Genomic DNA, 25,681 nt, shown 5'->3' with positions numbered 1-25,681 from the left:
GAAGTAAGCAGCCAACTCTACAGCACTGAGATCCGTCACAGGGGCTGCGGTTTTGGGCTGAGAAGGGAGTGAAAAGTATCAAAGAGCCGTTTAGGGTTGTGCGATAATGAGGAGACTAGAGAGGTGAAGTAGACTTGTTTGGCATGGTGGAGGGCGAGGTTGTAGGTTCTGAGCATGAATTTGTAGTGGAGGAACTCTGCGGACGTTTGCGATTTCCTCCACAGCCGTTCAGCACTTCTAGAGCACCGCCGGATGAAGCGCGTTTGAGGTGTGAGCCAGGGTTGCCGTGTTCTACATCGAATGGCTCGGGTTCTGGGGGGCGCCGCTTCATCCAGGGCTTGTTTGAGAGCGGTGTTGTAGTGAGCGGCAGCCAGGTTGGGGCAGGCGAGGAGAGAGATAGGGGACAGAGAGGACTGTAGGGATTCAGCAAAGTCCTGGGTGTGAATGGCCTTAAGGTTCCTGTAGGTACGGTAGGTGGGTGGGTCTGGAGAGATGTTAGGGAGCGTGACAGAGAAAGAGAGGAAGTTATGATCTGAGAGCGGGAGAGGGGAGTTAGTGAAGTTGGAAACAGAGCAGAGACGGAAGAAGACCAGATCAAGAGTGTTGCCATCCCTGTGAGTGGGAGAGGCTGTGAGTTGAGAGAGACCAAGGGAGGAGGTGAGCGAAAGAAGCTTAGAGGCAGATGGGGAGATAGGGTCATTAGTGGGGATGTTAAAATCACCTAAGATGAGGGTTGGAATTTCACAGGATAGAAAGTGGGGGAGCCAGGCGGCAAAGTGGTCCAAAAACAGCCAAGGGCACCTGGGGGGCGGTAGATAACTGCCACTCGCATGGACAGTGGACGGAAAAGCTGTAGCATATGTACTTCAAATTATGGAAAAGTGAGTGAGGGTACAGGGGGGATGACCTGGTAGGTGCATTTCGGGGAAAGAAGAGCACCTACTCCTCCGCCACGCCTGTCATCTGGTCTCGGGGTATGGGAGGACTGCAGGCCATTGTAAGACAGTGCAGCAGGGGAGGCCGTGTCAGACTGCTGTATCCACGTTTCTGTGAGAGCGAGCAGACTTAAAGATTTAACAGTAAAAAAGTCGTGGATGGTGGGGAGTTTGTTACATGCTGACTGGCAGTTCCAGAGTGCATATTTAAAGGAGTCAGGGGAGGCTATGCATGGGCTAGCAGTTGGGCTTGGGGATTTTCTTAGTGAGTCAGGTAGGGGGTGATAGCTAGGAGCAGTGGAGGGTGGGCCAGGATTGGGAGAGATATCCCCAGCAGCTAGTAGCAGCAGGATAGAGAGGGTTAGCAGATGGCTAGGAGATTTATGAGGATGACTGTTATTTTTGTTAGTGACATTGGGGGGTTTGAGGCTAAGCAAGAAGGTAAAAAGTGCATGCGAGCTGTGCATAGGTGAGGACAGGAGAGAGGGGCTAATGTGAATAGAGCGCCCCAGAGGTTGGCACTTGAAAGAAGTTCTGAAACTGAGACCAAGAATGAGAACAGAGATGACAGCATTAGCGATACCTTTGAAGTGTAAAGTATTTAGGCAGAGTTTGTGGCCTACCTACCGGTGAAATTTATTGCTCTCCTTAGATAAGGAAAGCATCTCAGCAAGGATGGGTGAAAGATGCCATTTGGGGGAGGTGGATGGCAGAAATGACTAAAAGTAAAGTTTCATTTACCGATGCAAACAGATGAAATGCAAAATACACAATTCACAGCAAGCAAGCAGCACAGAGGATTTAAGCAGAGGGAGATAGCAGCAGTTCAGCTTGGAGTGGGATGATGCAGAAATGAACATACCGATGCAAACAGATGAAATGTGGCCTGGCATCTGCGTAGTACAGTGGTAAATTTAGGTCACACCTTAGCAGTGCTCCCTGGGGTGCTACCCATCGAGTCAGGTAGGGCAAGATGGTAATTCCCAGTTGAATGCTAATCGTGGAGTCAGGTAGGGTAAAATGGTGATTTGTCGTGATGCCCGTCCATATATGGGTAGGGACCCGGTTCAACAAAATTAATAATTATAAAAATGGGAGACATAAACTGAAAGGGGATTTAGACCCTTTTTCCTGGAGCGCGTAGTGTGGTACTTCAGTGCAGATGTTGGGTCGGTGGGGAGAAACTTCGTGAGTCAGGATTGTAGGTGCAAACAGATGAACATTTTATTGAAGGGAGAGTTCTTCCATTTTGAGACAGAAACATGCATTCGTAGTGGCCCAGAAAGTCCTACAGGATGTCACACAGTCACTAGTTCTTAAAAACTTCCATTTATGTACTCCTTAGGAATCATTTCTGGGGTTGTCTGTCAGAAATACCCCAATTTCCCCCTTTCATCACAGATGACATCCTAATCTGACCAGCAACGTCTGTCTCCTGATTGGTTACTGTCACTCAGATCATTAATTGGTAGAGGAGATCCAAGCCCAGGAAAATAGATCAGTGCAAGTTGGGATATGGGGTGGAGTTACACAGTTTTTCAGTCAGCAGTTTGAGCGGGAGATCATTCAGAGGGAGAGTGAGGAGAAGAGAAGTTGCATTTAGTCAGTGAGAGAAAGTCAGTTAGTGAGAGTCTGAGGAGAAGAGGAGACGTAGTTGAAAGGATAGAAGCTCCTGAAATGTCTCAATACCAGTGCAGTGTCGAGGAGAATAGGTTGGGATCCCACTACAAAAACAGTGTAAGGCGATCCATGCTTCCAAATACGTACTATACACAAGATGATAATGAATGGACTCACCTGGTGCAGAGTGAGACCCCTCAGAGAGCAGGTACACGCTCGCACCAGAGATGCTGGCACGCTTTCAATAGGTACTTTAGGTCCTCTAACGATCCTTGTTACAGAAGAGCAGCAGACAGGAATACCCCAAAATTGGATAACCAAAAATTGGGAAATGTGCACAAGGAAATTAAATAAAAGACTTCCTCCAGCGCTCGTGTTGTGGGCCTTGACAGTCTTTCAACAAAGAATGAATTCCATAGAATCCAAACTCTAGCTGATGGTTTATTAGATAGTTATCTCTATTTATCTCAGTGCTTCTATTTCTGTTTTATGCTTCACAAGGACATGTAATTGTGTCGAAACGCGTTGCATTTTATCTTTGGTCCGAATTGTTACTGAAGGTAACATTAAGCTTGGCGTCATGAACAAGATCAGTTGCCTCTGTGACCGCAAACACATTGCTGCATTACCACCGGACATTTAAAGAGCCAGCGCCCAAAAAAGTGGGAAAATTCAAAAAGTTTAAAAAGTGTTCCTAATCGCTTGGAAAACATGTCTGACAACGAAGCTCCAGTAGTCGCTCCTAACCCCGCGCTTGCTGCTGCTCCAGTTGACACTGTGCAGGGTGATGCTGCTTTGTCCACCACTAGTGCCGCAGGCTTCGCGCCATCAACGATGCCTTAGTGTTTAGGTGCTCCATGGTTACCCTGATATAATGGGGGAAAGCACATTTTAAGAGACTTTAGGGAAAAGATGGGAGTGGTGTTTAGACTCTATCCGTTGGCAGTAGAGCAGAAAGTTGACATATTAGTAGGTCAACTGGAAAGAGCTGCAGCGAGAGAAGTTAAGACATGGCCGCCAGAACACAGGAAAACGGTTGCAAAGAAACTTTGAGGTGCACACCATGTCAGAAATTAAAAAGAGATTTTTTTTAATAAAAAAGCAAAAACCCAGTAAATCTCTCCGCAAGTATGCCCTGATAGTACATTTCTGTCCTTTATGGAATTAGCCATCCAAGTGTTGGATACAGAGCCCCAGACCGATGAGTTGGCTGATTCAAAATCCTGCCTAAGTCTCACGGGGAGAATCAGTTGCCCCACCCCTGTAAACGTGACATGTGCTGACAGGCTGCAAAGGCCAGCGTACCCGCTGAGAAGCCTATGCTGGAAATGCAAAAACAGATTGCCGAATTGACTCGTTGTGTCACCACCCTTTGTAAAAAATTGGGGGACCTTGAGAGCCAGCACCTAACTCCTCAACCGCCGGTCTCCACCGGACGCAGGTTGCCGCCTGAGCCCGCCTGTACCCTGCCCCTTCTGTAATTATTGCTGCAAGTATTGGCACCAGGAAAATGCATGCTGGGCTTTAAACTATTGTCTCCTGGGCAGAAGGACCACCCCCCGGGTGGACAACGATTAGGTCCACAAACCACCGACAAGTTTTCTAAATATGTTAGCCCACGTCGCGAGGTCACTATTTATGCGGACGATGTCCCATTGCCTGCCTTGATAGACACAGGTGACCACTAACCACAATGCCCCTGTGGTTACCTTCAGCATGAACGTTCTCCGCAATTGCTATGCTGAGATGCTGGAAGCACTACAGAGCTCCATACCAACTGTATCACAAGCTCAGTGAGTTTGCAAACCCGAAAAGCTCGGATCAAGCATATCCAGACCGCAGTAATCTCACCGGAATCCAAATTTTTGTTGTGGTGTCAGACTCGTCTCAGTTTACAAGGACGTGAGTATGAGGCATTGGTAGAGCCCATACCAATAGACAGTCACCACTTTTTCATGGCAGCCAGAAGCTTGGTCACCGTTTTGGATTGAAGAGTCCTGATCCGTTTAATAAATGTCGGAACTGTCCCTATCTCCTTAGAAAAATATATAGTAGTGGCACAGATCTCTTTGTTAGCTCTTGAGGATGTGTTAGGCTGTGAGGAGAATAACATCCAGCAGGGGGCACAACAAGTCAGTTCTGATCTGGGTAGTTTGCAGTCCTGGGTTGCTGAACTGCATATTGGGGATGATCAGACCTCTAAAAAACTGGTGCAAGGTGTTAGACATGTGGCCGCAGAGAAGCAAGAAGTCTTTAGTAAGCACAGGATGGATTTTGGTCGTGTAAAAGGCATCTTTCACTCCATTCCGACTAATGGCCATGCCCCCATTAAAGAGAGGTACCATCCTATACCCCCCTAGTAAAGGCTATGATACAAGAAATGAAATACAACCAAATCATCAGGGAGAGTTAGAGCCCCTGGGCTGCCCAAATTGTACTTCTAAAAGAAAAAGACGGTGGCATAAGATTTTGCGTGGATTACCGTAAACTACATAATATCAAGCACAAAGACGCTTACCCCTTGCCCCATATAGAGGAGTCCCTTACAGCCCTGGGGTCTGCCACTTACTTCTCAACTCTAGATTTAACCAGCGGCTATTGACAAGTCCCTATGGATATGCTGGATAGGGAAAAGACAACATTCACCACCCCTATGGGCCTATTTCAATTCAATTGTATGCCCTTTGGTCTTTGTAATGCCCTGGCACAATTCAAAGATTGATGGAAAGGTGTTTGGGACATTGAAACTTTGAGAGTGTCCTCCTGTATCTGGACGATGTAATTGTGTATTCAAAAACCTAGGAAGATCATTTAATACATCTAAAGGAAGTATTCCAAATCCTGATAAACCACGGTCTAAAGATAAAACCCTCAAAATTCCACTTATTGAAAACACAGGTACGTTACCTGGGTCACATAGTTAGTGCCGATGGTGTGTATCCTGATCCTGATAAAACAGATGCGGTAAAGAATTGGCCCATTCCCAAATCTGTTAAAGACGTGCAAAGCTTCTTAGGGTTCATAGGCTATTATCAGCACTTCATTCCCAATTTTGCTCGTATAGCCGCCCCATTTCAGGAAGTTTTAAGAGGGCACTCTAAGGAATTGCATAAATGGCCCTTGCCTTACAACTGTGAGACAGAGCAGGTACAGGCATTTCAAATGCTTAAAGAGAAACTTGTGACCCGTCCAATCTTAGCCTATCCAGACTACACTTTACCTTTTAACTTGTACACAGACGCTAGTTTTAACGGACTAGGTACAGTACTCAGTCAGGTGCAGGAAGGGAAAGAAAGAGTAGTGGAATATGCTAGCCACTCCTTGAAAGGCACAGAGCGTAAAAATCAAAACTATAGTTCGTTTAAGTTTGAATTGCTTGCACTAGTCTGGGCCAAGACAGAAAAGTTCAAAGACTACCTGGCTGCTGCCACGTTCACTGCCTACACTGACAGCAATCCGGTGGCACATCTGAATTCTGCGAAACCTGAAGCTCTAGAACAGAGATGGCTCTCTAGACTTGCCAATTTCAATTTCACTGTCAAGTATAGAGCAGGAAAAGCCAACACCAACACTGACGCACTCTCTCAACTACCCCAAGCAATAGACTATTCTCATGAGGTGGAACAATGGGAAGAAATCAAAATGCCTGAGTCTGTCAGGCTCAACAACTCTGTTATGTTGCCACCATTTCTCCCTCTAATATGAATGATACTAATGATACTCAACAAAGATGGCTCTTGCTCCAACAAGAAAGCCGAATATTTAGAGAACTGCAGGAACGTCTGTTGTCCGGAGCTATCCCCAAAGGAATCCTGCTCAAATCATCTAATCCAGAATTGTAACGTCTATGGAGGCAAAGAAAAAAAACTATTCCTTAGGAAAAACCTCATCTAAAGGCCGCCTGCACACGGGCGGAAATCCCACCGCGGGATTTCCCGCGGGATTTCCGCCGCTGAAAGTCTGCATAGGAGTGCATTACAATACGCACTCCTATGCAGACGGCCGCGGTTTGGCCGCGCGAAGTCTCGCGGCGGGAAACAAACCGCGGCATGTCCTATTTTTCTGCGGGGCACGCACTCACCCGGCCGCCGGCTCCGGTCTGCGCATGCGCCGGCTGCGCGGCAGCCGGCACATGAAAGAGCTGGGGCCGCCAGGTGCGGGAGAGTACGTGCTCGTCCCTGCAGCCTCTCGGGTCGGGTCCCGCGGCGAGAATTCTCGCTGCCGGATCCGACCCGCTCGTGTGCAGGCGGCCTAAGGAGTTCTACTGACCCTGCTTCTGGAAATCAAGTTCACCAGATCCTAATTCCCTGCAGGGATGCAAATCAAGTGCTATCCGCATACCACGATCAGCCAGGACATTTTGGCGTGCACAATACTGAGGCCACAATCTGCCAGAGCTTCTATTGGATTGGTATGTGCAATGACATAGAAAAGTGGTGTCAGAAATGCCAAATATGCGAAATTCGTTGAAAGTCTAAAAATAACCAAAAAGCTGCCATCCATCCAATTGTCGCCACCAAACCCCTCGACATTTTGGCCATGGATCATTTAAAAGTAGAAACCAGTTTATCGGGCCATAGTTATGTACTTACCGTTCTTCACTATGATACAAAATTTACAGTAGCAGTCCCTGTCAAGGACCTTAATGTACGAACCACTGCTGCCATTGTCTAGAAACAATTTATTTTGCCCTACGGATGCCCCGACAAGATTTTGTCAGATAGAGGTTTAGCCATTGAATCGCAATTATTTCGTGAACTGTGTGATGTATATAATTGCAAGAAACTAAGAACCACGGCATATCATCCTCAAAGTAATGGACTTTGTGAAAAAGCCAATCAATTCTCAAATTGTTAAAGACTAGAGATGAGCGAGCACCAAAATGCTCGGGTGCTCGTTACTCGGGACGAAATTTTCGCGATGCTCGAGGGTTCGTTTCGAATAACGAACCCCATTGAAGTCAATGGGCGACCCCAGCATTTTTGTATATCGCCGATGCTCACTAAGGTTTCCATTTGTGAAAATCTGGGCAATTCAAGAAAGTGATGGGAACGACACAGCAACGGATAGGGCAGGCGAGGGGCTACATGTTGAGCTGCATCTCAAGTTCCCAGGTCCCACTATTAAGCCACAATAGCGGCAAGAATGCCCCCCCCCCTCCCAACAATTTTTACTTCTGAAAAGCCCTCATTAGCAATGCATACCTTAGCTAAGCACCACACTACCTCCAACAAAGCACAATCACTGCCTGCATGACACTCCGCTGCCACTTCTCCTGGGTTACATGCTGCCCAACCCCCCCGCACGACCCAGTGTCCACAGCGCACACCAAAGTGTCCCTGCGCAGCCTTCAGCTGCCCTCATGCCACACCACCCTCATGTCTATTTATAAGTGCGTCTGCCATGAGGAGGAACCGCAGGCACACACTGCAGAGGGTTGGCACGGCTAGGCAGCGACCCTCTTTAAAAGGGGTGGGGCGATAGCCCACAATGCTGTACAGAAGCAATGAGAAATATAATCCTGTGCCACCGCCATCAGGAGCTGCACACGTGGGCATAGCAATGGGGAACCTATGTGCCACACACTATTCATTCTGTCAAGGTGTCTGCATGCCCCAGTCAGACCGCGTTTTTTAATAAATAGTCACAGGCAGGTACGACTCCGCAATGGGAATTCCGTGTGCACCCACAGCATGGGTGGCTCCCTGGAACCCACCGGCTGTACATAAATGTATCCCATTGCAGTGCCTTGGACAGCAGAGCTAACGTCAGATTAAATGCAGGTGGGCTTCGGCCCACACTGCATGCCCCAACCTGACCGGGGTTTTTAATTCATAGACACAGGCAGGTACAACTCCCTATTGTGAAGTCCCTGTGGACCGACAGCATGGGTGGGTGCCAGGAAGCTACCGGCGGTACATAAATAAATCCCATTGCATTGCCCAACACAGCTGAGGTAATGTCATGTTTAATGCAGGTGGGCTTCGGCCCACACTGCATGCCCCAGTCAGACTGAGGTTCTTTAGAAGTGGACACATGCAGTTACAACTCTGTGTGGACCGACAGCATGGGTGGCTCCCTGGAACCCACCGGCGGTACATAAATATATCCCATTGCAGTGCCCAGCACAGCTGAGGTAATGTCATGTTTAATGCAGGTGGGCTTCGGCCCACACTGCATGCCCCAGTCAGACTGGGGTTCTTTAGAAGTGGACACATGCAGTTACAACTCCGTGTGGACCAACAGCATGGGTGGCTCCCTGGAACCCACCGGCTGTACATAAATGTATCCCATTGCAGTGCCCTGGACAGCAGAGCTAACGTCAGATTAAATGCAGGTGGGCTTCGGCCCACACTGCATGCCCCAGTCAGACTGGGGTTCTTTATAAGTAGACACAGGCAGGTACAACTCCCTATTGTGAAGTCCGTGTGGACTGACAGCATGGGAGGCTCCCAGGAAGCCACCGGCGGTACATAAATATATCCCATTGCAGTGCCCAGCATAGCTGAGGTAATGTCATGTTTAATGCAGGTGGGCTTCGGCCCACACTGCATGCCCCAGTCAGACTGGGGATCTTTAGAAGTGGACACATGCAGTTACAACTCCGTGTGAACCGACAGCATGGGTGGCTCCCTGGAACCCACCGGCGGTACATAAATATATCCCATTGCATTGCCCAGCACAGCTGATGTAACGTCAGCTTTAATGCAGGTGGGCAAAAAATTAATTGGATTACACTGTAGGCGAGGGCCCCAAAAAATTGGTGTACCAACAGTACTAATGTACCTCAGAAAAATTGCCCATGCCCAACCAAGAGGGCAGGTGAAACCCATTAATCGCTTTGGTTAATGTGGCTTAATTTGTAATTAGGCCTGGAGGCAGCCCAGTTAAAATAAAAATTGGTTCAGGTGAAAGTTTCAACACTTTAATGAGCATTGAAACGTCTAAAAATTGTTTACAAAAATTATATGACTGAGCCTTGTGGGCCCGTTCGGCGTGATTACGTGAGGTTTCAGGAGGAGGAGCAGGAGGAGGAGGATGAATATTATACACAGATTGATGAAGCTAAAAGGTCCACATTTTTGATGGTGATAGAGAACAATGCTTCCATCCGCGGGTGCAGCCTACGTATTGTTTAGGTATCGCTGCTGTCCGCTGGTGGAGAAGAGAAGTCTGGGGAAATCCAGGCTTTGTTCATCTTGATGAGTGTAAGCCTCTCAGCACTGTCGGTTGACAGGCGGGTACACTTATCTGTGATGATTCCCCCAGCCGCACTAAACACCCTCTCTGACAAGACGCTAGCCGCAGGACAAGCAAGCACCTCCAGGGCATACAGCGCGGGTTCAGGCCACGTGTCCAGCTTCGACACCCAGTAGTTGTAGGGGACAGAGGCGTCACGGAGGACGGTCATGCGATCGGCTACGTACTCCCTCACCATCCTTTTACGGTGCTCCCGCCAACTCAGCCTTGACTGGGGAGCGGTGACACAGTCTTGCTGGGGAGCCAGAAAGCTGTCAAAGGCCTTAGAGAGTGTTCCCCTGCCTGTGCTGTACATGCTGCCTGATCTCCGCGCCTCCCCTGCTACCTGGCCCTCGGAACTGCGCCTTCTGCCACTAGCGCTGTCGGATGGGAATTTTACCATCAGGTTGTCCGCCAGGGTCCTGTGGTATAGCATCACTCTCGAACCCCTTTCCTCTTCGGGTATGAGAGAGGAAAGGTTCTCCTTATACCGTGGGTTGAGCAGTGTGTACACCCAGTAATCCGTAGTGGCCAGAATGCGTGTAAGGCGAGGGTCACGAGAAAGGCATCCTAACATAAAGTCAGCCATGTGTGCCAGGGTACCTGTACGCAACACATGGCTGTCCTCACTAGGAAGATCACTTTCAGGATCCTCCTCCTCCTCAGGCCATACACGCTGAAAGGATGACAGGCAAGCAGCATGGGTACCCTCAGCAGTGGGCCAAGCTGTCTCTTCCCCCTCCTCCTCATCCTCCTCATGCTCCTCCTCCTCCTCCTCCTCAACGCGCTGAGATATAGACAGGAGGGTGCTCTAACTATCCAGCGACATACTGTCTTCCCCCGCCTCTGTTTCCGAGCGCAAAGCCTCTGCCTTTATGCTTTGCAGGGAACTTCTCAAGAGGCATAGCAGAGGAATGGTGACGCTAGTGATTGCAGCATCGCCGCTCACCATCTGGGTAGACTCCTCAAAGTTTTCAAGGACCTGGCAGATGTCTGCCAACCAGGCCCACTCTTCTGTAAAGAATTGAGGAGGCTGACTGCCACTGCGCAGCCCATGTTGGAGTTGGTATTCCACTATAGCTCTACGCTGCTCATAGAGCCTGGCCAACATGTGGAGCGTAGAGTTCCACCGTGTGGGCACGTCGCACAGCAGTCGGTGCACTGGCAGATGAAACCGATGTTGCAGGGTGCGCAGGGTGGCAGCGTCTGTGTGGGACTTGCGGAAATGTGCGCAGAGCTGGCGCACCTTTCCGAGCAGGTCTGACAAGCGTGGGTAGCTTTTCAGAAACCGCTGAACCACCAAATTAAAGACGTGGGCGAGGCATGGCATGTGCGTGAGGCTGCCGAGCTGCAGAGCCGCCACCAGGTTACGGCTGTTGTCACACACGACCATGCCCGGTTGGAGGCTCAGCGGCGCAAGCCAGAGCAGGGTCTGCTCTGTCAGACCCTGCAGCAGTTCGTGGGTCGTGTGCCTCTTCTCTCCTAAGCTGAGTAGTTTCAGCATGGCCTGCTGACGCTTGCCCACCGCTGTGCTGCCGTGCCGCGCGACACCGACTGCTGGCGACGTGCTGCTGACACATCTTGATTGCGAGACAGAGGTTGCGTTGGAGGGGGAGGAGGAGGGTGGTTTAGTGGAGGAAGCATACACCGTCGCAGATACCAGCACCGAGCTGGGGCCTGCAATTCTGGGGGGTGGGTAGGACGTGAGCGGTCCCAGGCTCTGACTCGGTCCCAGCCTCCACTAAATTCACCCAATGTGCTGTCAGGGAGATGACCTGCCTGCCTGTGCTTGTCCACGTGTCCGTTGTTAAGTGGACCTTGGCAGTAACCGCGTTGGTGAGGGTGCGTACAATGTTGCGGGAGACGTGGTCGTGCAGGGCTGGGACGGCACATCGGGAAAAGTAGTGGCGACTGGGAACCGAGTAGCGCGGGGCCGCCGCCGCCGCCATCATGTGTTTGAAAGCCACCGTTTCCACAACCCTTTACGGCAGCATCTCCAGGCTGATAAATTTGGCTATGTGCACGTTTAACGCTTGAGCGTGCGGGTGCGTGGCGGCGTACTTGCGCTTGCGCTCAAACACTTGTGCTAGCGACGGCTGGACGGTGCGCTGACAGACATTGGTGGATGGGGCCGAGGACAGCGGAGGTGAGGGTGTGGGTGCAGGCCAGGAGACAGTAGTGCCTGTGTCCTGAGAGGGGGGTTGGATCTCGGTGGCAGGTTGGGGCACTGGGGGAGAGGCAGTGGTGCAAACCGGAGGCGCTTAACGGCCTTCGTCCCACCTTGTGGGGTGCTTGGCCATCATATGCCTGCGCATGCTGGTGGTGGTGAGGCTGGTGGTGGTGGCTCCCCGGCTGATCCTGGCGCGAAAACGTATGCACACCACTGTTCGCTGGTCGTCTGCACTCTCAGTGAAAAACTGCCAGACCTTTGAGCACTTCGGCCTCTGCAGGGTGGCATGGCGCGAGGGGGCGCTTTGGGAAACAGTTGGTGGATTATTCGGTCTGGCCCTGCCTCTACCCCTGGCCACCGCACTGCCTCTTCCAACCTGCCCTGCTGCTGCACTTGCCTCCCCCTCTGAAGACCTGTCCTCAGTAGGCTTAGCAAACCAGGTGGGGTCAGTCACCTCATCGTCCAGCTGCTCTTCCTCCAAATCCTCTGTGCGCTCCTCCCTCGGACTTACTGCCCTTACTACTACCTGACTGATAGACAACTGTGTCTCATCGTCATCGTCCTCCTCACCCACTGAATGCTCTTGAGACACTTTCCGGAAGTCCCCAGCCTCATCCCCCGGACCCCGGGAACTTTCCAAAGGTTGGGCATCGGTCACGACAAACTCCTCCGGTGGGAGAGGAACCATTGCTGCCCATTCTGGGCAGGGGCCCGAGAACAGTTCCTGAGAGTCTGCCTGCTCCTCAGAATGTGTCATTGTAATGGAGTGAGGAGGCTGGGAGGAAGGAGGAGCAGCAGCCAGAGGATTCAGAGTTGCAGCAGTGGACAGCGCAGAACTCTGGGTGGTCGATAGATTGCTGTATGCACTTTCTGCCATCCACGACAGGACCTGCTCACACTGCTCATTTTCTAATAAAGGTCTACCGCGTGGACCCATTAATTCTGAGATGAATGTGGGGACGCCAGAAACGTGCCTCTCTCCTAATCCCGCAGCAGTCGGCTGCAATACACCTGGATCAGGAGCTCGGCCTGTGCCCACACCCTCACTTGGGCCTCAGCGTCCTCGTCCACGTCCACGTCCTCTAGGCCTACCCCTACCCCTCAGCATGGTGTATTACCAGTAGTGCAGAAACAGAACGCTGTAATTAAATGTGCCGCTTATTGGCCTGTGGTTGGAGGCTGACTTCGCTTACGGAACGCACAGCAGAGCCAGGAAAGAATTTTGCGCAAGCCTGCTGTAACACTTAGCTGGCTGCGTATGAATTAGGACAACTACCCCCAGCAGAGGCGCAGTACACTGAGGACAGTCACAGGCAGCCCAAATAGATTTTTTTTCCCAAAATTTTTTGGAAAAGCCCACTGCCTATATAGACTGTATAATCACTTTCACTGTCCCTGCCTCACCACTACTGGCCCTGGACTATGTAAAATTACTGCAGGACGCAATGCTCTAGACGCAATGCTCTGCACGGCCGATATACAAAAAATAAAATAAAAAGTGCAACACTGCGAAAAGCAGCCTCAACAGTACTGCACACGGTCAGATGTGGCCCTGAGAAGGACCGTTGGGGTTCTTGAAGCCTAAAATCAATCCTAACACTCTCCCTATAGCAGCTCCGGCATCAGCAGCACTTTCCCTGATCTCTGTCAGAATGCATCTGTGGCGAGCCGCGGGAGGGGCCAATTTATATACTCGGGTGACACCTGATCTCGCCAGCCACTCACTGCAGGGGGGTGGTATAGGGCTTGAACGTCGCAGGGGGAAGTTGTAATGCCTTCCCTGTCTTTCTATTGGCCAGAAAAGCGCGCTAACGTCTCAGAGATGAAAGTGAAAGTAACTCGAACATCGCGTGGTGCTCGTTTCGAATAACGAGCATCTCGAACACGCTAATACTCGAACGAGTATCAAGCTCGGACGAGTACATTCGCTCATCTCTATTAAAGACCATTCCTCAGCATCAGCGTGCTCATTGGTCAAACCTATTGCCCAAATTGATCTTTATGTATAATAACACTCCACACTGCTGCACTGGTTATACTCCGTACTTCCTCATATTCAGAAGACAAGGAAAGTAACCCACAGATTTGAAACTGGGTGTACAAGACTCTGACAACAGAAACCCTTTGCCTAACACTGAATGGGTTCAAGACCATCACCTAAAAGAAGCCCAAACTTGCCTAGAAGGAGTCCGTGAAAAACAAAGCTAGGACTTTAACAAAAATGCCTATGCAACCATTTTGCAATCAGAACGAGTATGGCTTAAGACAGAACACCGTACTGGAAAATTAACCCCAGGTGATAATTAAAACCCTATACTGTTACTGCTGTACTGTCGCCAGAAAAAGGACTGTACCGTATTTCACAGCCTAATGGACGTGCCCAAGTAGTACATCGTAATCATTTGAAAATTTGCCTAACCATTCAGTCTTCATCAGAATCTGTACAGACTCAGGAACTGAGGACATTGACTCTGATTAAGAAGCAGAAAAGATGGAATTTAAGAAAATCACGGAATGCCCATCACCCTTTGATCTTAACAACCAAATACAGTGGTATCAGAATCTTTTTTGAAGATTATTATTCGTTCCGCCACCAACAGTTCCACAACCACCGAATTCACCACCAATTTCTTCACCTCCTTTGTCACGAAGAAGATTCCCAGGAATACCTGTCCCAAGACGTTTCACTAGGAGCACACGTGGACAAGTTCCTCTTCGTTATCAGGATTAATTTATTCACGTCCGCATCACACTTTATAGACCATCAAATACTTTTTATATATTGCAATATTTATTACCAAGGTTCGTGGCCCGAAGGGCTTTTCAGAGACGTTCCGTAACGTTCAATCATAAGTGCCTCAAGAGACTACTTGATGAGTTCTACAAAAATTTTTATAGTTGTTTTTGCATAATTCTGTTGCTTACCTTCCCCTTGTCGTTTACAGAGACATTGGACTCTTGTACCTAAGGGTACATCCTGAACTTTTGGATATTTGCTCATCTGTACCAATGGACTTGTTTTCTACCTGTTGTGACAGACCACTTATCCAGAAGGTTTGCGAAACCTAAAACCACAGTCATATTGCATGTTTTCTTTCAGGTTACTTCATGCATATGGACTTTGAAAAAGACTCAGGAAAAAAAAATTATGTGTGTTTATCATCCAACTTGCGAATTCCATCCCTTCAGGTTGCCTACTGCACGGTACATAAGTAATGTAATGTTATTTTCTGTATTTAAAATCTTATAAGTAATTGTCATCTGAATGTGGGGAGAAGAGTAACGAAAGGGCCCCATACATTTTGGATTTTGGACTCTGCCTTACCCAACGTATTTTTTAAAAAAACACTTGCAAGTGTTCTAATCTAAAAATATTGTGCTGTCACAACACTTAGTGGGCATACTTCTCCATTCTTTGGATCTTAGTTCACGCCAGGGACAGCTGTGTTTTAAACAGGGGGGGAACTATAGTAGCCCAGAAGGTCCTACAGGATGTCACACAGTCACTGGTTCTTAAAAACTCCCATTTGTGTACTCCTTAGGAGAAATTTCTAGGGTTGTCTGTCAGAAATACCCTTTCCTCACAGACAACGTCCTTAACTGTCATCTGTCTTCTGATTGGTAGAGGGGATCCAAGCCTGGGAAAAGAGATCAGTGCAAGTCGGGGAGGAGTTAGACCGTTTTTCAGTCAGTAGTTTGAGCGGGAAGTCAGTCAGAGGGAGAGTGAGGTGCAGAGAAGTTGCATTCAGCCAGTGAGTTGTTCAGTCAGAGAAAGTCAGTCTGTGAGAGTCTGAGGAGAAGTATAGTCACAGTCTGAGGAGAAGGAGAGACGTAGTTGGAAGCAAAGAACCTCCTGAAGCTTCTCAATACTAGTGCAGTATTGAGGTGAATAGGTTGGGATCCCACTACAAAAACAGTGTCACAAGCCCCTGTTACACTGGAAAAAAACAGGAAAACGCAGTCTCATCTCAGCCTCCATTACAGACACAGATGTCATTGAGCACCACCCGCAGATAACTGGGACTGATGGGGATCTGGCTTACAAATAGTCTTAAACAGGCAGACAGAGAGAGCATTGAAGAGAACTCTGTTAACTGTTCTTGGAAAATACTAAATTCAGCATATTGTCCTATGTAAAAACAAGAAAACCTGTATTTGCTTTGCCTCGCACATTTGCTCTTAAAAGAGACTGTTAGTAAACTGGGCACCTTCGATTTGCAACAGAAAAACTGTGGACTTGTTTTTTTTTGCCTCACCTGCCAAGAGTTCACAACCTAAAGGTACTGGCGCCACCCGTGACAACACCCCTCGACATTAGTTGAGCTAAGTCCCAAATCGAGTTAAACAGCCATAGCACATGACCTGGTGAGGCCCCATCACAGCCATTTTGTGGAGAGAGATCGCAGAGCCACTTGTGACTGCCATTTTGTTTTATGCCCGCGGTGTCCCCCGCAGCTGGCTCGCCTCCGCTAGGACGCCGCACATTCACTTTGCTTAACTCTAAGATGAATATAGACAATGACTTGACTTTTTCTTGGGTACGTTATATGATTTTGTCTTAATACAGATTTACATTACTCTTTTTTCCCTTCTTTTATTCCTGATATTATTAGCTTAGTCCTTGGTAGAGATGAGCGAGCACCAAAATGCTTGGGTGCTCGTTGTTCGAGTAGAACTTTTCGTAAAGTTTATTTCGATTAACAAACCCCATTGAAGTCAATGGGGGACTCGAGCATTTTTGTATGGCACCATAGCTGATGACTTGTCAAACACCAGGAAGCATCAGAAAGTTATGGAAACACCACAGAAATGGATAGGGAAGGGCAGCATGCATGGCTGCATCTGAGGCTCCCAGGTCCCACTATTAAGCCAAAATGGGGGCAAGAGTCTGGCATCACCCTCCTAACAATTTACTTGGGACAAACCCTCATTAGCAGGGCACACGCGCTGGCACATCTTAGCTAAGCACCACACTTCCTGCAACCAAGGACAATCACTGCCTGCGGGTGACACCGCTGCCTCTTCTTCTGGGTTACATGCTGGCATTGCTGTCCAAACCCCCCGCATGACCCTGTGTCCACAGCGCACATAAAAGTTTCCATGTGCAGCGTTCAGCTGCCCGCATGCCACACGCTCGCTTCATAGCCACACCACCCTCATGTCTATTTATTAGTGCGTACTGGATAAGAAGGAACCGGAGGCACACACTGCAGAGGGTTGGAAGGGCCAGGCAGCGACCCTCTTTGAAAGTGTGGGTGATAGCCCACGATGCTGTTGAGAATTGATGATAAATTGACGTACGATCATCATTCCAATCACGTGCCACCTGCGTCACAAAATTGTCAGGAGCCGCAAACAGGGGCATAAAGGGGACTCAGGTGCCAGCACTTCTACACATCTCCACAATGCAGCAATACTCTGTGTGGGAAGCACGTGAACGAGCCCAGGGTCAGGCTCGGTCGCAGCCTCCACCTTGTGTGACCCAAGGTGCCGTGAGTTACATAGCAATGGGAAATCCATGTGTCCCCACACAATTCATTCTGTTTAGGTGTCAGATAGCTCAACACCGCAATGGCAAGTCTTTGAGTTCCTTGGGCTCGCCTATGACCGAGTTTCACCCCGCCAAGGATCTCGGCCCACATTTCTACCCTAGTCAGTCAGTGTATTTGTGCCAGACAGGTAAAACACCCCTATGGGAAGTCTTTGTGCACCCACAGCATAGGCGAGCCCAAGGAACTTAAAGATGGTATTACACAAAAAAAAATCAGAGCGCCCAAACATGGCAGAGTTTCACCCCGCCAAGGACCTCGGCCCACATTTCTACCCTAGTCAGTCAGTGTATTTGTGCCAGACAGGTAAAACACCGCAATGAGAAGTCTTTGTGCACCCACAGCATAGGCGGGCCCAAGAAACTTAAAGAAGGTATTACACATAAAGAAATCAGAGCGCCCAAACATGGCAGTTTCACCCTGCCAAGGACCATGGCCTCGGCTCACACTTTTATTAATCATGGGCATAAAGTGGACTCAGATGCTTGTGCAGCTGTGAACGTTCCATTAATGCAGTAACGCTCCTTTTGTTTTGCCCAAACCAGTGTCTCAGATAACTGTGGTAACACGAGAGAAAATACATGTTGCCCAGCGCTGATCCCCAGACCCCAAGCAGGAGGAGGAGGTGGCATAATAAGGCCGAGAAACCATGACCGAGGTAGGACCCACAATACTCTGTGTGGGAAGTACGTGAGCGGGCCCTGGGTCAGGCTCGGTCCCAGCCTCCAACTTGTGTGACCCAAGGTGCCGTGAGTTAAATAGCTATGGGAAATCCATGGGTACCCACACACTTCATTCTGTGTAGGTGTCAGATAGCTCAACAACGCAATGGGAAGTCTTTGAGTTCCTTGGGCTCGCCTATGCTGTGGGTGCACAAAAAAGGTATTACACTGGAAGAAATCAAAGTGCCCAAACATGGCACATTTCTGTAGCAAAATTATAGGCAGACCCCTGTAACATTTCTGTAGCAAGAGTATAGGCGGACTCCAGTAATATTTCCGTAGCAAGAGTATAGGAGAACCCCTCAAACCATTCAGTGGAAAAGGTATAGGCAGACGCCAGTAACATTTCTGTAGCAAGAGTATAGGCGGACCCCAGTAACATTTCTGTAGCAAGAGTATAGGCGGACCCCAGTAACATTTCCGTAGCAAAAGAATAGGCGAACCCCTCAAACCATTCAGTAGAAAAGGTATAGGCAGACCCCAGTAACATTTCTGTAGCAAGAGTATAGGCAGACCCCAGTAACATTTCTGTAGCAGGAGTATAGGCAGACCCAAGTAACATTTCTGTAGCAATAGTATAGATGAACCCCTCAAACTATTCAGTTGAAACTGCATGGGCGGACCCCAGTTACATTTCTGTAGCAAAAGTATAGGCGGACCCCTGTAACATTTCTGTAGCAATCGTATAGGCGGACCCCAGTAACATTTCTGTAGCAAGAATATAGGCGAACAACTCAAACCGTTCAGTAGAAAAGGTATAGGTAGACCCCAGTAACATTTCTGTAGCAAGAGTATAGGCGGACCCCAGTAACATTTCTGTAGCAAGAGTATAGGCGGACCCCAGTAACATTTCCGTAGCAAAAGTATAGGTGAACCCCCCAAACCATTCAGTTGAAACTGCATAGGCAGACCCCAGTAACATTTCTGTAGCAAGAGTATAGGCGGACCCCAGTAACATTTCTGTAGCAAGAGTATAGGCAGACCCCAGTAACATTTCTGCAGCAAAAGTATAGGCGAACCCCTCAAAGCATTCAGTAGAAACTGCATAGGCGGACCCCAGTAACATTTCTGTAGCAAAAGTATAGGCAGACCCCTGTAACATTTTTGTTGCAAGAGTGTGGGCGAACCCCTTAAACATTGGTGTACCAAGAGTATAGGAGGACCACAGTAACATTTCTGTAGCAAAAGTATAGGCAGACCTTTGTAAAATTTCTGTAGCAAGAGTGTAGGTGAACCCCTGAAACATTGGTGTACCAAGAGTATAGGCGAACCCATGAACAAATTTGTTTACCAAGAGTGTAGGCAAAGGCCGTAAAAAATAGTTAGATAACAGTATAGGCGAGGGCCAGAAAAATTGGTGTACCAAGAGTACAAGTGCACCCCTAAAAAATTGCTCAACCGCGAGGGCAGGTGAAAACCTTAAACATTTTTTAAAGATACAGTTCACTGTTGCTTAATTTGTAACAGAGCCTGGAGGCAGCCCTGTGAAAAAAATTGGGGTCTGTTAATGTATCAATACTTTTGAAACGTTGAAAAATTTAAAAAACTTTTAAACAGAGCCTTTTGGGCCACAGAAAAAATGGCAGTTCAGTGTGATGACATGCTGTTTTAGGAGGAGTAGTAGTAGTAGTAGGAGTAATAATATCCGAGAGTGATTGACAAAGCTAATTCCCCCTTTTTTGTGGTGATAGAGGATGCATTTTACTCCTGTTGCAGCGGAAAGAATCATTAGGTTCCGCTGCTTTCCGCCGGTGGAGAAGAGAAGTCTGGGGAAATCCAGCCTCTGTTCATCTTTATGAGTGTAAGCATGTCGGCACCGGCAGTTGACAGGCGGGTACGCTTATCCGTGATGATTCCCCCAGCTGAACTAAGCACCCTCTCTGACAAGACACTAGTGGCAGGGCAGGCCAGCACCTCCAGGGCGTACAGCGTGTCCAGCTTTGACACCCAATAGTTGTATGGAGCAGAGGCATCACGGAGGACGGTGGTGCGATTGGCTACGTACTCCCTCACCATCTTTTTACAGTGCTCCCTCCGACTCAGCCTTGACTGGGGAGTGGTGACACAGTCTTGCTGGGGAGCCATAAAGCTGGCAAAGGCCTTGGAGAGTGTTCCCCTGCCTGCGCTGGACATGCTGCCTGATCCCCGCTCCTTCCCTGCTGCTTCGCCCTCTGAACTGCGTCTTCTGCCACTAGCGCTGTCAGATGGGAACCTTAGCATCACTTTTTCCACCAGGGCCCTGTGGTATTGCATCACTCTCGTACCCCTTTCCTCTTCGGGAATAAGAGTGGAACGGTTCTCCCTATACTGTGGGTCGAGAACTGTGTACACCCAGTAATCCGTGTTGGCCAGAATGCGTCTAACGCGAGGGTCACGGGAAAGGCAGCCTAACATGAAGACAGCCATGTGTGCCAGGGTACCAGTACGCAACACTTTGCTGTCCTCACTAGAAAGATGGATTTCAGGATCCTCCTCCTGCTCCTCCTCTTCAGCCCATACACGCTGAACAGATGAGAGGCAAGCAGCATGGGTACCCTCTGCAGTGTGGCCAGCTGTCTCTTTCCCCTCCTCCTCCACATCCAAAACGCGCTGAGATATAGACATGAGGGTGGTCTGGCTATCAAGCGACATACTGTGATCCCCCGTCTCCTGTTCCAACTGCAAAGTGTCGGCCTTTATGCTTAGCTGCAAACTTCTCAGCAGGCAAAGCAGCGGGATGGTAATGCTAATGATTGCCGCATCACCGCTCACCATCTGGGTAGACTCCTCAAAGTTTCTGAGGACCTGGCAGATATCTGCCATCCATGCCCACTCCTCAGTAAAGAATTGCAGAGGCTGACTACCACTCCGCCGCCCATGTTGCAGCTGGTATTCCACTATTGCTCTATGCTGCTCGTACAGCCTGGCCAATATATGCAGCATAGAATTCCAGCATGTGGGCACGTCGCACAGCAGTCGGTGCTCTGGCAGCTGAAACCGACGTTGCAGGGTCCTCAGGGTGGCAGCGTCCGTGGTGGACTTGCGGAAATGTGCGCAGACGTGGAGCACCTTGCCGAGCAGGTCAGACACGTGGGGGTAGTTTTTCAGAAACCACTGAACCACCAGATTGAAGACGTGGGCCAGGCATGGCACGTGTGTGAGGCTGCCGAGCTGCAGAGCCGCCACCAGGTTACGGCCGTTGTCACACACGACCATGCCCGGTTGGAGGCTCAGCGGCGAAAGCCAGAGGTCGGTCTGCTCTGTCAGACCCTGCAACAGTTTAGGGGCCGTGTGTCTCTTGTCACCTAAGCTGATTAGTTTCAGCATGGCTTTCTGATGCTTGCCCAAAGCTGTGCTGCCGCACGATACCGACTGCTGGCGACGTGCTCACACTTCTTAATTGAGAGGTAGAGGTGGCAGAGGAGGAGGAGGGGGAGGGTTTGGAGGAGATGGCATAAAACGCCGCAGATACCAGCACCGAGGTAGGACCCGCTATTCTGGGTGTGGGTAGGACGTGAGCGGTCTCAGGTTCTGACTCGGTCCCAGCCTCCACCAAGTTCACCCAATGTGCCGTCAGGGAGATATAGTGGCCCTGCCCGCCAGTACTTGTCCATGTGTCTGTGGTTAAGTGGATCTTCCCAGTAACCGCGTTGGTGAGGGCACAATTTATGTTGCAGGAGACGTGCTGGTGTAGGGCTGGGACGGCACACTGGGAAAAATAGTGGCGACTGTGGACCGAGTAGCGCGGGACCGCCGCCGCCATCATGTTTTGAAAGCCTCTGTTTCCACAAGCCTGTACGGCAGCATCTCCAGGCTGATTAATTTGGCAATGTGCATGTTTAAAGCTTGTGCATGCGGGTGGGTGGCGGCGTATTTGCGCTTTCGCTCCCACGCTTGTGTTAACCACAGCTGAACGCTGCACTGAGAGACATTGCTGGATGGAGTGGAGGATGGTGGAGGTGAGGGTGTGGGTGCAGGCCTGGAGGCGTTCGTGCCTGTGTCCTGGGAGGGGGATTGGATCTGTGTGGCAGGTTGGGGGCACAGGGGACGAGGCAGTGGTGTGACCCGGAGGCGGTGAATGGCCTTCGTCCCACCTTGTGGGGTGCTTGGGCATCATATGCTTGCGCATGCTGGTGGTGGTGAGGCTGGTAGTGGTGGCTCCCCGGCTGATCTTGGTGCGACACAGGTTGCACACCACTGTTCATCGGTCGTCCGTGCTCTCACTAAAAAACATCCACACCTTTGAACACCTAGCCCTCTGCACAGAGGCTTGCCGTGAGGGGTGCTTTGGGAAACAGTTGGGGGATTCTTCGCTCTGGCCCTGCCTCTACCCCTGGCCACTCCACTGCCTCTTCCAACCTGTCCTGCTGCAGCACTTGCCTCCCCCTCTAAAGCCCTGTCCTCAGTAGGCTTAGCAAACCAGGTGGGGTCAGTCAGCTCATCATCCAGCTGCTCTTCCCCCGAATCCTCTGTGCGCTCCTCCCTCGGACTTACTGCTCTTACTACTACCTCACTGACAGACAACTGTGTCTCATCATCCTCATCCACAAAAAGCTCTTGAGACAGTTACGGGAAGTCCCCAGTCTCATTACCCGGACTCCAGGAACTTTCCAAAGGTTGGGCATCGGTCACGACAAACTCCTCAAGTGAGAGAGACGAACCATTTTTTCACACCCATGGCAGGGACCCGAGAACAGTTCCTGGGAGTCTGCCTGCTCAGAATATGTCATTTTCATGGAGTGAGGAGGCTGGGAGGAAGGAGGAGCAGCAGCCAGAGGATTCAGAGTTGCAGTCCCTAGGCCGAGAGTAGTGGACTGCGTAGAAGACTGGGTGGTCGATACATTGCCGGAGGCATTTTCTGCCATCCAAGACAGGACCTGCTCGCACTGCTCTGTTTGTAATAAGGTCTACCACGCGGACCTGTAAATTGTGATATGAAGCTGGGGAGCCCAGAAACTTGCCTCTCTCCTAATCCTGCCGCAGCCGGCTGTGATTCACCATGCCCAGGAACTCGGCCTATGCCCACACCCTCACTTGGACGTCCGCGTCCTCGACCCTTACCCCTACTCCTCATTATGGCGGATTAAGAATAGAGCGGGACCCAAATAAATTACCCCACTGTACAGAACTGACAACTGTGGCTTAATTCACAGCACACAGAGACTTGTAGATAGCAGAGGCTCTATGCTGTGACTTGAAAAAATTAACCCGCTGTCTTGTGCTGATACCTAGGGGTAATTTAATGCTCGCAGAGACTTGTAGATAAGAGAGGCTGTATGGAGTGGGAGAAGACTCTAAAGCCAGTGGATAGTGCTGGTAACTGCGGCTATCTCAACACCACCAAGGAAAGGGTATTGTGAGACGCTCTGCACAGAGAAAGAGCTGAAATACTTTGCGTGGCCCAGGTAATATTACAGTACTGTTTAGCGGTGAGACCGCTCTCTAATGCACTGCAGACACAGAACGGTATAACTGAAGTCGTTTGCAGTAGGCTAGGAAATATTAGAGAGCAGTTTCACGGTGAGAGCTGGTTGTACGGCACTCCAGGCTGAGAATGCTATTACTGAAAGGCTGGGAACAGGCCTAGATGCGTAATACAAAAATTGATGCACTACTACTCCCAGCCAGGCACAACTATAATGCACATGGTCAGATGTAGCCCTAAGAAGGAGCGTTGGGGTTCTTGCACGGAGGATCAAAACAGTATAGTGTATAACTTTCCCTATAGAAGTGGCTGTGTCCCTACACTTTGTGTTATGCACTGCAGACACAGAACGGTATAACTGAAGTCGTTTGCAGTAGGCTAGGAAATATTAGAGAGCAATTTCACAGTGAGAGCTGGTTGTACAGCACTGCAGGCTGAGAACGCTATTACTGAAAGGCTGGGAACTGGCTTTGATACGTAATACAAAAATTGATGCATTACTACTTCCAGCCAGCCACAGCTATAATGCACAGGGTCAGATGTAGCCCTAAGAAGGACTGTTGGGGTTCTTGAAGACAGGATCCTACTCTAACACTTTCCCTATATAAGCAGCTCTTTCCCTTAACTCTGCCCATGGCATTGCAGACACAGAACAGTATAGCTGAAATGGCCTCCACAGCCCGAGATGCTTTAAAAAAAGCACTGCAGCCTGAGAACGCTATTACTGAAAGGCTGGGAACTGGCTTTGATACGTAATACAAAAATTGGTGCACTACTGCTCCCAGCCAGCCACAACAGTAATGCACACTATGATGAGTAGCCCTAAGAACCACCATTGGGGTTCTTGAAGACAGGATCCTACTCTAACACTTTTCCTATATCAGCAGCAGCACTTTCCCTAACCTCCGCCAGCATGCGTCTGAGGCGAGCTGCAGGCGGGACCAGTTTAGGTACTCGGCGGTCACCTGATCTCGCCAGCCACTCACTACTGGGGGGGGGGGGGGGGGGGGGGCTGGCACGTCACAGCAGGAAGTGGTAATGTCTTCCCCGCATGTCTATTGGCTAGAAAATGGCGCTAAACATGCGGAGAAGGAAATGCAATTGACTCGAGTACCGCGTGGTGTTCGTCTCGAGTAACAACCATCTCGAGTACCCTAATGCTGGAACGAGCATCAAGCTCGGACGAGTGTGCTCGCTCATCTCTAGTCCTTGCCCCTGCCCTTTCTATCTCACTGTAATGCTCCTTCACTGCTGTAGTCCTATAATTTCTTTCTCCCTCTTCCCTATAACAAAGAAATGATGTTAGTACTCATACCCAACATCAGGCCCACAGCTACGTCTGCACAAAGGACTTGCGCAGCCTGGGTATTCTTTGAAACCGCTTGGGTTGATAGAAGAGACATCATCTGTAAGATCTGTGGTAAGTGTTTAAAGATTGTTCATAATGTAAACAACCTTAATATATTATGTTTAAACAGACACCTGAACTCCCACTAGCCGCTGCCTGGGAGAGCCCACCTGGGCCAGAGGGCAAAGGGTCAGCCTCATCCTGCCCCCTCTTCCACTGTTGTAGCTGCCTCTGCAACACCCCAGAGGGGTGACCCTGGGCACCTGGCTAATGTCAAGAGCTGGGAGGGTTAAGTGCTGACGTGTCACGGTGGCACTTACCATGTTCTGGTCCCGGAGGGATGACATGCTGCCAAGGCCAGTGTAAGGCAGGCTTCGACATTCCTTTGGCTGGGAGTGCCAATAAAGGGGATGAGGGGGGTTGTAGTAGATATCACTCGTGATGCCACTGTTCCCACACACTGTTATTCTATGTGGCGGAATAATAAGCACTGAGACTTGTGTGTAGTACCTCGGGTCCTTAGGAATGGTTTTACTTGAAATAAACTTGAATAACAGGTATTACAGGTACAATTCACTTTTAGCAGAAAGACAGGCTAGAACTCAGAGGTAGGGAGGATACACAGGATCAATACAGCCCTATAGTTCACGTTATGTATATGTCACTGGTCCTGGGTTGGGAGCACTCTGGTGGA

At 49.6% G+C, this 25,681-nt stretch overlaps 1 long non-coding RNA gene across 1 annotated transcript in view; it reads right to left on the bottom strand.

Moving 5' to 3' along the window:
* The window catches only part of LOC136624659 (uncharacterized), a 58,324-nt gene extending 33,316 nt beyond the window's left edge, over positions 1-25,008 (bottom strand). The window contains exon 1 of the long non-coding RNA XR_010792374.1: positions 24,955-25,008. This is a non-coding gene — a long non-coding RNA (uncharacterized lncRNA). The remainder of the gene's footprint in view (positions 1-24,954) is intronic.
* Positions 25,009-25,681: the final 673 nt, after the last annotated feature.

The sequence above is a fragment of the Eleutherodactylus coqui genome, chromosome 4 (genome assembly GCF_035609145.1).
Source record: "Eleutherodactylus coqui strain aEleCoq1 chromosome 4, aEleCoq1.hap1, whole genome shotgun sequence".
NCBI lineage: Eukaryota > Metazoa > Chordata > Amphibia > Anura > Eleutherodactylidae > Eleutherodactylus > Eleutherodactylus coqui.
This window is presented reverse-complemented; position numbering and strand designations above follow the sequence as displayed.